The sequence below is a fragment of the Oncorhynchus nerka genome, unplaced genomic scaffold (assembly GCF_034236695.1).
Source record: "Oncorhynchus nerka isolate Pitt River unplaced genomic scaffold, Oner_Uvic_2.0 unplaced_scaffold_909, whole genome shotgun sequence".
Taxonomy (NCBI): Eukaryota; Metazoa; Chordata; class Actinopteri; order Salmoniformes; family Salmonidae; genus Oncorhynchus; species Oncorhynchus nerka.
The window spans coordinates 31761-44675 of record NW_027040391.1 but is presented as its reverse complement, the minus strand read 5'-3'; the positions used below and the strand labels follow the sequence as shown (position 1 = coordinate 44675).

General features: G+C 51.2%; 1 pseudogene; it reads left to right on the top strand.

Moving 5' to 3' along the window:
- The window catches only part of LOC135570726 (nucleolar protein 58-like), a 10342-nt pseudogene extending 9709 nt beyond the window's left edge, over positions 1-633 (top strand).
- Positions 634-12915: the final 12282 nt, after the last annotated feature.

Below are 12915 nucleotides of genomic sequence, written 5' to 3'. Positions count from 1 at the left end.
GAGGCTGGTTATACGCTGCACCGGCAGGACAGAACAGAGGCTGGTTATACGCTGCACCCAGGCAGGACAGAACAGAGGCTGGTTATCGCTGCACCGGCAGGACAGGGCTGGTTATACGCTGCACCGGCAGGACAGAGAGGCTGGTTATACGCTGCACCGGCAGGACAGAGGCTGGTTATCGCTGCACCGGCAGGACAGAGGCTGGTTATAAGCTGCACCGGCAGGACAGAGGCTGGTTATACGCTGCACCGGCAGGACAGAGGCTGGTTATACGCTGCACCGGACAGGATAGAACAGAGGCTGGTTTATGCACCGGCTAGAGGGCACCACCGGCCCAGGCAGAGGCTGGACGCTGCACCCCGGCAGGACAGAGGCTGGTTATCGCTGCACCGGCAGGACAGAGGCTGGTTATACGCTGCACCGGCAGGACAGAAGGCTGGTTATACGCTGCACCGGCGGACAGAGGCTGGTTATACGCTGACCGGCAGAGAGGCTGGTTATATCGCTGCACCGGCAGGACAGCAGGGCTGGTTATACGCTGCACCGGCAGGACAGAGGCTGGTTATACGCTGCACCGGCAGGACAGAGGCTGGTTATACGCTGCACCGGCAGATAAGAGAGGCTGGACGCTAGAACAGAGGCTGGTTATACGCTGCACACCGGCAGGACGCTGCACCGGCAGGACAGAGGCTGGTTATACGCTGCACCGGACAGAGCTGGTTATACGCTGCACCCAGAGGCTGGTTATACGCTGCACCGGCAGGACAGGCTGGATAGAGGACAGAGGCTGGTTATACGCTGCACCGGCAGGATAGAACAGAGGCTGGTTATACGCTGCACCGGCAGGATAGAACAGAGAGGCTGGTTATACGCTGCACCCGGCAGGATAGAGGCTGGTTATACGCTGCACCCAGGCAGGCTGGTTATACGCTGAACAGAGAGGCTGGTTATACGCTGCACCGGCAGGATAGAACAGAGGCTGGTTATACGCTGCACCGACAGAGGCAGGATAGAACAGAGGCTGGTTATACGCTGCACCGGCAGGATAGAACAGAGGCTGGTTATACGCTGCACCGGCAGGATAGAACAGAGGCTGGTTATACGCTGCCCGGCAGGACAGAGGCTGGTTATACGCTGCACCGGCAGGGGATAGAGGCTGGTTATCGCTGCACCGGCAGGACAGAGGCTGGTTATACGCTGCACAGGACAGAAGCAGTTATACGCTGCACCGGCAGGACAGAGGCTGGTTATACGCTGCACCGGCAGGGACAGAGGCTGGTTATACGCTGCACGGCAGGATAGAACAGAGGCTGGTTATACGCTGCACCGGCAGGACAGAGGCTGGTTATAGGGCAGGACAGAGGCTGGTTATACGCTGCACCGGCAGACAGAGGCTGGTTATACGCTGCACCGGCAGAGGGCAGAACAGAGGCTGGTTATACGATGCACCGGCAGGATAGAGACAGAGGCTGGTTATACGCTGCAACGGCAGGACAGAGGCTGGTTATACGCTGCACCGGCAGGATAGAACAGAGGCTGGTTATACGCTGCACCGGCAGGATAGAGGCTGGTTATACGCTGCACCGGCAGGATAGAGGCTGGTTATACGCTGCACCGGCAGGATAGAACAGAGGCTGGTTATACGCTGCACCGGCAGGATAGAACAGAGGCTGGTTATACGCTGCACCGGCAGCACAGAACAGAGGCTGGTTATACGATGCACCGGCAGGATAGAACAGAGGCTGGTTATACGCTGCACCGGCAGGATAGAACAGAGGCTGGTTATACGATGCACCGGCAGGATAGAGGCTGGTTATACGCTGCACCGGCAGGATAGAACAGAGGCTGGTTATACGCTGCACCGGCAGCGCAGAACAGAGGCTGGTTATACGCTGCACCGGCAGGACAGAACAGAGGCTGGTTATACGATGCACCGGCAGGATAGAGGCTGGTTATACGATGCACCGGCAGGATAGAACAGAGGCTGGTTATACGCTGCACCGGCAGGATAGAGGCTGGTTATACGCTGCACCGGCAGGACAGAACAGAGGCTGGTTATACGCTGCACCGGCAGGACAGAACAGAGGCTGGTTATACGATGCACCGGCAGGATAGAGGCTGGTTATACGATGCACCGGCAGGATAGAACAGAGGCTGGTTATACGCTGCACCGGCAGGATAGAGGCTGGTTATACGATGCACCGGCAGGACAGAACAGAGGCTGGTTATACGCTGCACCGGCAGGACAGAGGCTGGTTATACGATGCACCGGCAGGATAGAGGCTGGTTATACGCCGCACCGGCAGGATAGAACAGAGTTAACACCGGCAGGATAGAGGCTGGTTATACGATGCACCGGCAGGATAGAACAGAGGCTGGTTATACGATGCACCGGCAGGACAGAGGCTGGTTATACGATGCACCGGCAGGATAGAACAGAGGCTGGTTATACGCTGCACCGGCAGGATAGAACAGAGGCTGGTTATAAGCTGCACCGGCAGGATAGAACAGAGGCTGGTTATACGCTGCACCGGCAGGATAGAACAGAGGCTGGTTATACGCTGCACCGGCAGGATAGAACAGAGGCTGGTTATACGATGCACCGGCAGGATAGAACAGAGGCTGGTTATACGCTGCACCGGCAGGACAGAGGCTGGTTATACGATGCACCGGCAGGATAGAACAGAGGCTGGTTATACGCTGCACTGGCAGGATAGAACAGAGGCTGGTTATACGATGCACCGGCAGGATAGAACAGAGGCTGGTTATACGCTGCACCGGCAGGACAGAGGCTGGTTATACGATGCACCGGCAGGATAGAACAGAGGCTGGTTATACGCTGCACCGGCAGGATAGAACAGAGGCTGGTTATACGCTGCACCGGCAGGATAGAACAGAGGCTGGTTATACGATGCACCGGCAGGACAGAGGCTGGTTATACGCTGCACCGGCAGGATAGAACAGAGGCTGGTTATACGATGCACCGGCAGGACAGAGGCTGGTTATACGCTGCACCGGCAGGATAGAACAGAGGCTGGTTATACGATGCACCGGCAGGATAGAACAGAGGCTGGTTATACGATGCACCGGCAGGACAGAACAGAGGCTGGTTATACGATGCACCGGCAGGACAGAACAGAGGCTGGTTATACGCTGCACCGGCAGGATAGAACAGAGGCTGGTTATACGCTGCACCGACAGGATAGAACAGAGGCTGGTTATACGATGCACCGGCAGGACAGAACAGAGGCTGGTTATAAGCTGCACCGGCAGGACAGAACAGAGGCTGGTTATACGATGCACCGGCAGGACAGAACAGAGGCTGGTTATACGATGCACCGGCAGGATAGAACAGAGGCTGGTTATAAGCTGCACCGGCAGGACAGAACAGAGGCTGGTTATACGATGCACCGGCAGGATAGAACAGAGGCTGGTTATAAGCTGCACCGGCAGGACAGAACAGAGGCTGGTTATACGCTGCACCGGCAGGATAGAACAGAGGCTGGTTATACGCTGCACCGGCAGGATAGAGGCTGGTTATATGCTGCACCGGCAGGACAGAACAGAGGCTGGTTATACGCTGCACCGGCAGGATAGAACAGAGGCTGGTTATACGCTGCACCGGCAGGACAGAACAGAGGCTGGTTATACGATGCACCGGCAGGATAGAACAGAGGCTGGTTATACGATGCACCGGCAGGACAGAACAGAGGCTGGTTATACGATGCACCGGCAGGATAGAACAGAGGCTGGTTATACGATGCACCGGCAGGACAGAACAGAGGCTGGTTATACGATGCACCGGCAGGATAGGACAGAGGCTGGTTATACGCTGCACCGGCAGGATAGAACAGAGGCTGGTTATACGCTGCACCGGCAGGATAGAACAGAGGCTGGTTATACGATGCACCGGCAGGATAGAACAGAGGCTGGTTATACGCTGCACCGGCAGGATAGAACAGAGGCTGGTTATACGCTGCACCGGCAGGATAGAACAGAGGCTGGTTATACGATGCACCGGCAGGATAGAACAGAGGCTGGTTATACGATGCACCGGCAGGATAGAACAGAGGCTGGTTATACGCTGCACCGGCAGGATAGAACAGAGGCTGGTTATACGCTGCACCGGCAGGACAGAGGCTGGTTATACGATGCATCGGCAGGATAGAACAGAGGCTGGTTATACGCTGCACCGGCAGGACAGAGGCTGGTTATACGCTGCACCGGCAGGATAGGACAGAGGCTGGTTATACGCTGCACCGGCAGGACAGGACAGAGGCTGGTTATACGATGCACCGGCAGGATAGGACAGAGGCTGGTTATACGCTGCACCGGCAGGATAGGACAGAGGCTGGTTATACGCTGCACCGGCAGGACAGAACAGAGGCTGGTTATACGATGCACCGGCAGGATAGAACAGAGGCTGGTTATACGCTGCACCGGCAGGATAGAACAGAGGCTGGTTATATGATGCACCGGCAGGACAGAACAGAGGCTGGTTATACGATGCACCGGCAGGATAGAGGCTGGTTATACGATGCACCGGCAGGATAGAGGCTGGTTATACGATGCACCGGCAGGATAGAGGCTGGTTATACGATGCACCGGCAGGATAGAACAGAGGCTGGTTATACGCTGCACCGGCAGGATAGAACAGAGGCTGGTTATACGATGCACCGGCAGGATAGAGGCTGGTTATACGATGCACCGGCAGGATAGAGGCTGGTCATACGATGCACCGGCAGGATAGAGGCTGGTTATACGATGCACCGGCAGGACAGGGGCTGGTTATACGATGCACCGGCAGGGAACGGGGCGTCTGGAATAAATAAATACACATTAAAAACTCTGGACCGCCTGTACTCCACACAGAGACACATACAGCTCTCCCTCACCCTCCATTTGGCAAATCTGACCATAATTCTATTCTCCTGATTCTTGCTAAAATTAAAACAGTAAGCACCAGTAACTAGATCAATAAAATAAAGTGGTCAGATGACGCAGATGCTAGGCTGCAGGACTGTTTTGCTACCAGACTGGAATATGTTCCGGGATTCCTCCGATGGCATTGAGGAGTACACCACATCAGTCATTGGCTTCATCAACAAGTGCATTGATGTCGATGTCCCCACAGTGACCGTACGTACATACCCCAACCAGAAGCCATGGATTACAGGCAACATCCGCACTGAGCTAAAGTCTAGAGCTAACACTTTCAAGGAGCAGGACTCTAACTCGGAAGCTTATAAGAAATTCCGCTATGCCCTCTGACGAACCATCAAAACAGGCAAATCTTCAATACAGGACTAAGACCAAATCATACTACACTGGCTCTGACACTCGTCAGATGTGGCAGAGCTTGCAAACCATTACAGACTACAAAAGGGTAGCACAGCCCGAGACCTGCCCAGTGACATGAGCAGAACTAGTTCTATGCTCGCTTCGAGGCAAATAAGACCGAGACATGCATGAGAACACCAGCTGTTCTGGAAGACTGATCACGCTCTCCGCAGCCGATGTGAGGAAGACCTTAAAACAGGTCAACATTCACAAGGCCGCAGGGCCAGACGGATTACCAGGATGTGTGCTGCGAGCATGTGCTGGCCAACTGGCAAGTGTCTTCACAGACATTTTCAAGCTCTCCCTGTCAGAGTCTGTAATACCAACATGTTTCAAGCAGACCACCATAGACCCTGTGCCCAAGAACACTAAGGTAACCTCCTAAATGACTACCGACCCGTAGCAGTCACGTCTGTAGCCATGAAATGCTTTGAAAGGCTGGTAATGGATCACATCAACACCATTATCCCAGAAACCCTAGACCCACTCCAATTTGCATACCACCCCAACAGATCCACAAATTATGCAATCTCTTTTGCACTCCACGCTACCCTTTCCCACCTGGACTAGAGGAACACCTATGTGAGAATGCTATTCATTGACTACAGCTCAGCATTCAACACCATAGTGCTCTCAAAGCTCATCAATAAGCTAAGGACCCTGGGACTAAACACCTCCCTCTGCAACTGGATCCTGGACTTCCTGACGGGCCGCCCCCAGATGGTCAGGGTAGGTAACAACATATCTGCCACGCTGACCCTCAACACAGGGGACCCTAGGGGTGCGTGCTCAGTCCCCTCCTGTACTCCCTGTTCACTCATGACTGCACAGCCAGACACGACTCCAACACCATCATTACATTTGCAGATGACACAACAGTGGGAGGACTGATCCCCGACGAGACAGCCTATAGGGAGGTCAGAGACCTGGCCGTGTGGAGCCAGGACAACAAAGTCTCTCTCAACATGATCAAGACAACTGAGATTATTGTGGACTACAGGAAAAAAGAGGACCGAGCACACCCCCATTCTCATCAATGGGGCTGCAGTGGAACAGGTTGAGAACTTCAAGTTCCTTGATGTCCACATCACCAAAAAAATAACATGGTCCAAGCACACCAAGACAGTCATGAAGAGGGCACGACAAAACCTATTCCCCATCAGGAGAAAAAGGATTTGGCATTGGTCCTCAGATCCTCAAAAGGTTCTTCAGCTGCACCATCAAGAGCATCCTGACTGGCTGAATCACTGCCTGGTATGGCAACTGCTCGGCCTCCGACCGCAACGCACTACAGAGGGTTGGGAGTACGGCTCAGTACATCACCGAGGCCAAGCTCCCTGCCATCCAGGACCTCTATACCAGGCGGTGTCAGAGGAAGGCCCTAACAATTGTCAGACTCCAGCCACCCTAATCATAGCCTGTTCTCTCTGATTCCGCACGGCCAGCGGTACCAGAGCACCAAGTCTAGGTCCAAGAGGTTTCTAAACTGCTTCTACCCCCAAGCCATAAGACTCCTGAACACCTAATCAAATGGCTACCCAGACTATTTGCATTACCCCCCTCCCCCCCCTCTCCCTTATACAACTGCTACTCTGTTATCATCTATGCATAGTCACTTTAATAACTCTACCTACATATTACCTCAACTAACCGGTGCCCCCGCACATTGACTGTCCCGGTGCCCCCGCACATTGACTGTCCCGGTGCCCCCGCACATTGACTGTCCCGGTGCCCCGCACATTGACTGTCCCGGTGCCCCCGCACATTGACTGTCCCGGTGCCCCCGCACATTGACTGTGTGCCCCCACACATTGACTGTCCCGGTGTGCCCCCACATTGACTGTCCCGGTGCCCCCACACATTGACTGTCCCGGTGCCCCCCACATTGACTGTCCCGGTGCCCCCACACATTGACTGTGCCCCCCCGGTGCCCCCCACATTGACTGTGTACCCCCCACATTGACTGTCCCAGTACCCCCACACATTGACTGTCCCGGTGCCCCCACACATTGACTGTCCCGGTGCCCCCACACATTGACTGTCCCGGTGCCCCCACACATTGACTGTCCCGGTACCCCCCTGTATATAGTCTCACTATTGTTATTTTACTGCTGCTCTTTAATTACTTGTTACTTATATTTCTTATTTGTATATATTTTTTTTTAAACTGCATTGTTGGTTAGGGGCTCTTAAGTAAGCATTTCACTGTAAGGTATTGTAAAGTACTGTTGTATTAGGCTCATGTGACTAATACAATTTGATTTGAAGCTTGGAACCCTGATGTCATTACATTCGGTTCATCACCTCGTGTCAAATCAGAATAATTTGATCATGAGAATCAGTTACCTTGACATGTTCAGAGACATGTTGGTCATACTTGTCTTGGTTTTTGAAGCCTCGGTCACACGGGTCACAGAAATGTGAAAACTCTGGTTCTTTTTTATTTTTCTGCTGGAAAGAAAATAAAAAACATGTGAAGCCATTACAGTCCAATCAGTCAGTCACCCTATTGGGAGTGTTACACTGTCTAAGACGGGGATGGCCAACTGATGGGGGACACAAAAACACAAATCATCATGAGGGGCCACAGTCTGTCTGTGTACCACCATCCATGAAGGGGAGGAGACCAGGTTAAAGATGAAGGGGAGGAGACCGGGTTAAAGATGAAGGGGAGGAGACCGGGTTAAAGGTGAAGGGGAGGAGACCGGGTTAAAGGTGAAGGGGAGGAGACCGGGTTAAAGATGAAGGGGAGGAGACCGGGTTAAAGATGAAGGGAGGAGACCGGGTTAAAGTGAAGACCGGGGGAAGGAGGAGACCGGGTTAAAGGTGAAGGAGGAGACCGGGTTAAAGGTGAAGGGGAGGAGACCGGGTTAAAGATGAAGGGGAGGAGACCGGGTTAAAGATGAAGGGGAGGAGACCGGGTTAAAGATGAAGGGGAGGAGACCGGGTTAAAGATGAAGGGGAGACCGGGTTAAAGAAAGATTAAAGATGAAGGGGAGACCGGGTTAAAGATGAAGGGGGGAGACCGGGTTAAAGATGAAGGGAGGAGACGGGTTAAAGATGAAGGGAGGAGACGGGTTAAAGATGAAGGGAGGAGACGGGTTAAAGATGAAGGGAGGAACCCGGGTTAAAGATGAAGGGGAGGAGACCGGGTTAAAGATGAAGGAGGAGACCGGGTTAAAGATGAAGGGGGGAGACCGGGTTAAAGATGAAGGGGAGGAGACCGGGTTAAAGATGAAGGGGAGGAGACCGGGTTAAAGATGAAGGGAGGAGACCGGGTTAAAGATGAAGGGGAGGAGACCGGGTTAAAGATAAAGACCGGGTTAAAGATGAAGGGGAGGAGACCGGGTTAAAGATGAAGGGAGGAGACCGGGTTAAAGATGAAGGAGGAGACCGGGTTAAAGATGAAGGGGAGGAGCCGGGTTAAAGATGAAGGGGAGGAGACCGGGTTAAAGATGAAGGGGAGGAGACCGGGTTAAAGATGAAGGGGAGGAGACCGGGTTAAAGATGAAGGGGAGGAGACCGGGTTAAAGATGAAGGAGGAGACCGGGTTAAAGATGAAGGGGAGGAGACCGGGTTAAAGATGAAGGGGAGGAGACCGGGTTAAAGATGAAGGGGAGGAGACCGGGTTAAAGATGAAGGGGAGGAGACCGGGTTAAAGATGAAGGGGAGGAGACCGGGTTAAAGATGAAGGGAGACCGGGTTAAAGATGAAGGGGAGGAGACCGGGTTAAAGATGAAGGGGAGGAGACCGGGTTAAAGATGAAGGAGGAGACCGGGTTAAAGATGAAGGAGACCGGGTTAAAGATGAAGGAGGAGACCGGGTTAAAGATGAAGGGGAGGAGACCGGGTTAAAGATGAAGGGGAGGAGACCGGGTTAAAGATGAAGGGGAGGAGACCGGGTTAAAGATGAAGGAGGAGTCGGGTTAAAGATGAAGGGGAGGAGACCGGGTTAAAGATGAAGGGGAGGAGATGGGTTAAAGATGAAGACCTGGTTAAAGATGAAGGGGAGGAGTCATGGGTTAAAGATGAAAGGAGTCAGGTTAAAGATGAAGGGGAGGAGATGGGTTAAAGATGAAGGGTTAAAGATGAAGGGGAGGAGATGGGTTAAAGATGAAGGGTTAAAGATGAAGGGGAGAAGACGGGTTAAAGATGAAGGGGAGGAGATGGGTTAAAGATGAAGGGGAGGAGACCAGGTTAAAGATGAAGGGGAGGAGACCAGGTTAAAGATGAAGGGGTGGAGACCAGGTTAAAGATGAAGGGGAGGAGACCAGGTTAAAGATGAAGGGGAGGAGACCAGGTTAAAGATGAAGGGGAGGAGACCAGGTTAAAGATGAAGGGGAGGAGACCAGGTTAAAGATGAAGGGGGGGAGACCAGGTTAAAGATGAAGGGGAGGAGACTAGGTTAAAGATGAAGGGGAGACTAGGTTAAAGATGAAGGGGAGGAGACCAGGTTAAAGATGAAGGGGTGGAGACCAGGTTAAAGATGAAGGGGAGGAGACCAGGTTAAAGATGAAGGGGAGGAGACGGGTTAAAGATGAAGGGGAGGAGACTAGGTTAAAGATGAAGGGGAGGAGACTAGGTTAAAGATGAAGGGGAGGAGACTAGGTTAAAGATGAAGGGGAGGAGACTAGGTTAAAGGAGGATTTTTAAGCCTTGAGACATGGATTGTGTATGTGTGCTTTTCAGAGGGTGAACGGGGGCAAGACAAAACAGTCAGTGCCAGGCGCACAGGTTGGTGTCAAGAACTGCAACGCTGCCGGGTTTTTCACACTCAACCGTTTCCTGTGTATTTAAAGAACTGGTCCACCACCCAACTTGACATCTATGGGTAGCATTGGAGTCAACATGGGTCAGCATCCCTGTGGAATGCTTTTGACCAACTGAGGCTGTTCTGAGGGGGGTTGCAACTCAATATTAGAGAAGAGTTCTTCATGTCTTATGCACTCGGTGTACTTTGTATCCCTCATTTACTCCAGTGTTATCATTATTTTTGCAGTTACCAGTGTTAATGGCTTGTTTATTGTTTTACTCCATGTGTAACTCTCTGTTGTTGTTTGTGTCACACTGCTTTGCGTTATCTTGGCCAGGTCTTAATTGCAAATGAGAACTTGTTCTCAACTGGCCTAGCTGGTTTTAAATAAAGGTGCAATAAAATAAAAAATATATATCAGAGACCTGGCTTTTGGTTTGATGGTGGATTTACTACCTTTTTCCCACGGTTGTTGGGACGACCATAGTCCTGCCTTCCGCCTCCGTGTCCACGATGGAAGTTCTGGCCTGTGGGTCAAAGGTCAAAACAACAATATTATGACTTGCCGACCTTCTGCTGGGTGCAGTTCAGTCATCACCAATCTGACACTTCTGTTCTGTTAATAATGATGCAGGATCTCCTCTGCCCAGATACTGGTTCAACCCAGACGTGAACCAGCATCTCCTCTGCCCAGATACTGGTTCAACCCAGACGTGAACCAGCATCTCCTCTGCCCAGATACTGGTTCAACCCAGACGTGAACCAGCATCTCCTCTGCCCAGATACTGGTTCAACCCAGACGTGAACCAGCATCTCCTCTGCCCAGATACTGGTTCAACCCAGACGTGAACCAGCATCTCCTCTGCCCAGATACTGGTTCAACCCAGAAGTGAACCAGCATCTCCTCTGCCCAGATACTGGTTCAACCTAGACGTGAACCAGCATCTCCTCTGCCCAGATACTGGTTCAACCCAGAAGTGAACCAGTATCTCCTCTGCCCAAATGATATGTACATTACTAGGTAAAGCTCCGCCTTATCTCAGTTCACTGGTCACGATGGCAACACCCATCCGTAGCACGCGCTCCAGTAGGTGTATCTCACTGATCATCCCTAAAGCTTTAAAGCTTTGTTTTTATTTATTTACTTTTCTGCTCTTTTGCACACCAATATCTCTACCTGTACATGACCATCTGATCATTTATCACTCCAGTGTTAATCTGCAAAATTGTATTATTCGCCTACCTCCTCATGCCTTTTGCACACAATGTATATAGACTCCCCTTTTTTTCTACTGTGTTATTGACTTGTTAATTGTTTACTCCATGTGTAACTCTGTGTTGTCTGTTCACACTGCTATGCTTTATCTTGGCCAGGTCGCAGTTGCAAATGAGAACTTGTTCTCAACTAGCCTACCTGGTTAAATAAAGGTGAAATAAAAATAAATAAATAAATTACAGGGTGCCAAGCTTGGTCAGCCCTACTGACCTACTCCACTAACTGGCGTCATGAGGGTTTACTTCAACAGACCTGATTGGTATAGGTCATAGTAGTCCACCAGGGGCTCTCAGCCAGGCACGTGTCAACCTAGGGACCGTGCAAAGAAGCCTCTTTACCAGGCCGCTGCTAGAACCATAACTCTCCTAGTTAGTATAATACTCACCATATGAGCCTCTGGGTCGACCTGGTCCCGGGGCCGCAGTTCCAGTGTTCTCCCTGGCCGTTGTATCTCCACGGCTCGGACGGTGGCTCGTACCAGTTCCACATACCGGGCTGGAAGTTGCTCGGAGGTGGAAGGAACGTTGGCGGACTCACCATCGAACCCGGAGGAGGAGAGACAAAGTTCGGCGGAGGGTAGCTTCCCAAAATCATTCATGATGTAGGTGGCGCCTCTTCTTCAATGTTATGTGGATTCAATTCGTTTGTATAAATGTTTGTCCAGCTACGACCGCGGAGGTATAATAAGAACCGCTACAACACATGTGTGTTTCTGCTCCCGTTGCCGCGTTCACGTGATAGTCGTAACTAGGAAACACTGAAATTTCCGAATATGCACGTATTGGTTGTACTTATGTACACGTGCCGCTTTCAACCAGTCAGCAAGTCGGACATTTCTGAGTTTCCTAGTTCCGATTGGCACATGAACGCCACAAGTTTACATCTGCAAAGCGTGTTCACCAGACTGAACGTCATATCCGCTCGTTTACAAAAACCAAAAACAATTCAATAATATCATTATTTGAAGTAACAACGATTTAGGCATAATGAAAATTTACCATAACTCGTGTAGTTTATGAAAACTAACTCATGTAGAATTATATCTGCCCTATGTACATAGTGATTGTACATTGGTCTCTTTAATAAGATTTACATACCGTTTTACTCACTTTTTATTTTATTTCGCCTTTATTTAACCAGGTAGGCTTGTTGAGAACAAGTTCTCATTTGCAACTGCGACCTGGCCAAGATAAAGCATAGCAGTGTGAACAGACAACACAGAGTTACACATGGAGTAAACAATTAACAAGTCAATAACATAGTAGAAAAAAAGAATCTTTATACATTGTGTGCAAAAGGCATGAGGAGGTAGGCGAATAATTACAATTTTGCAGATTAACACTGGAGTGATAAATGATCAGATGGTCATGTACAGGTAGAGATATTGGTGTGCAAAAGAGCAGAAAAGTAAATAAAATAAAAACACTATGGGGATGAGGTAGGTAACTTGGGTGGGCTATTTACCGATAGACTATGTACAGCTGCAGCGATCGGTTAGCTGCTCAGATAGCAGATGTTTAAAGTTGGTGAGGGAGATAAAAGTCTCA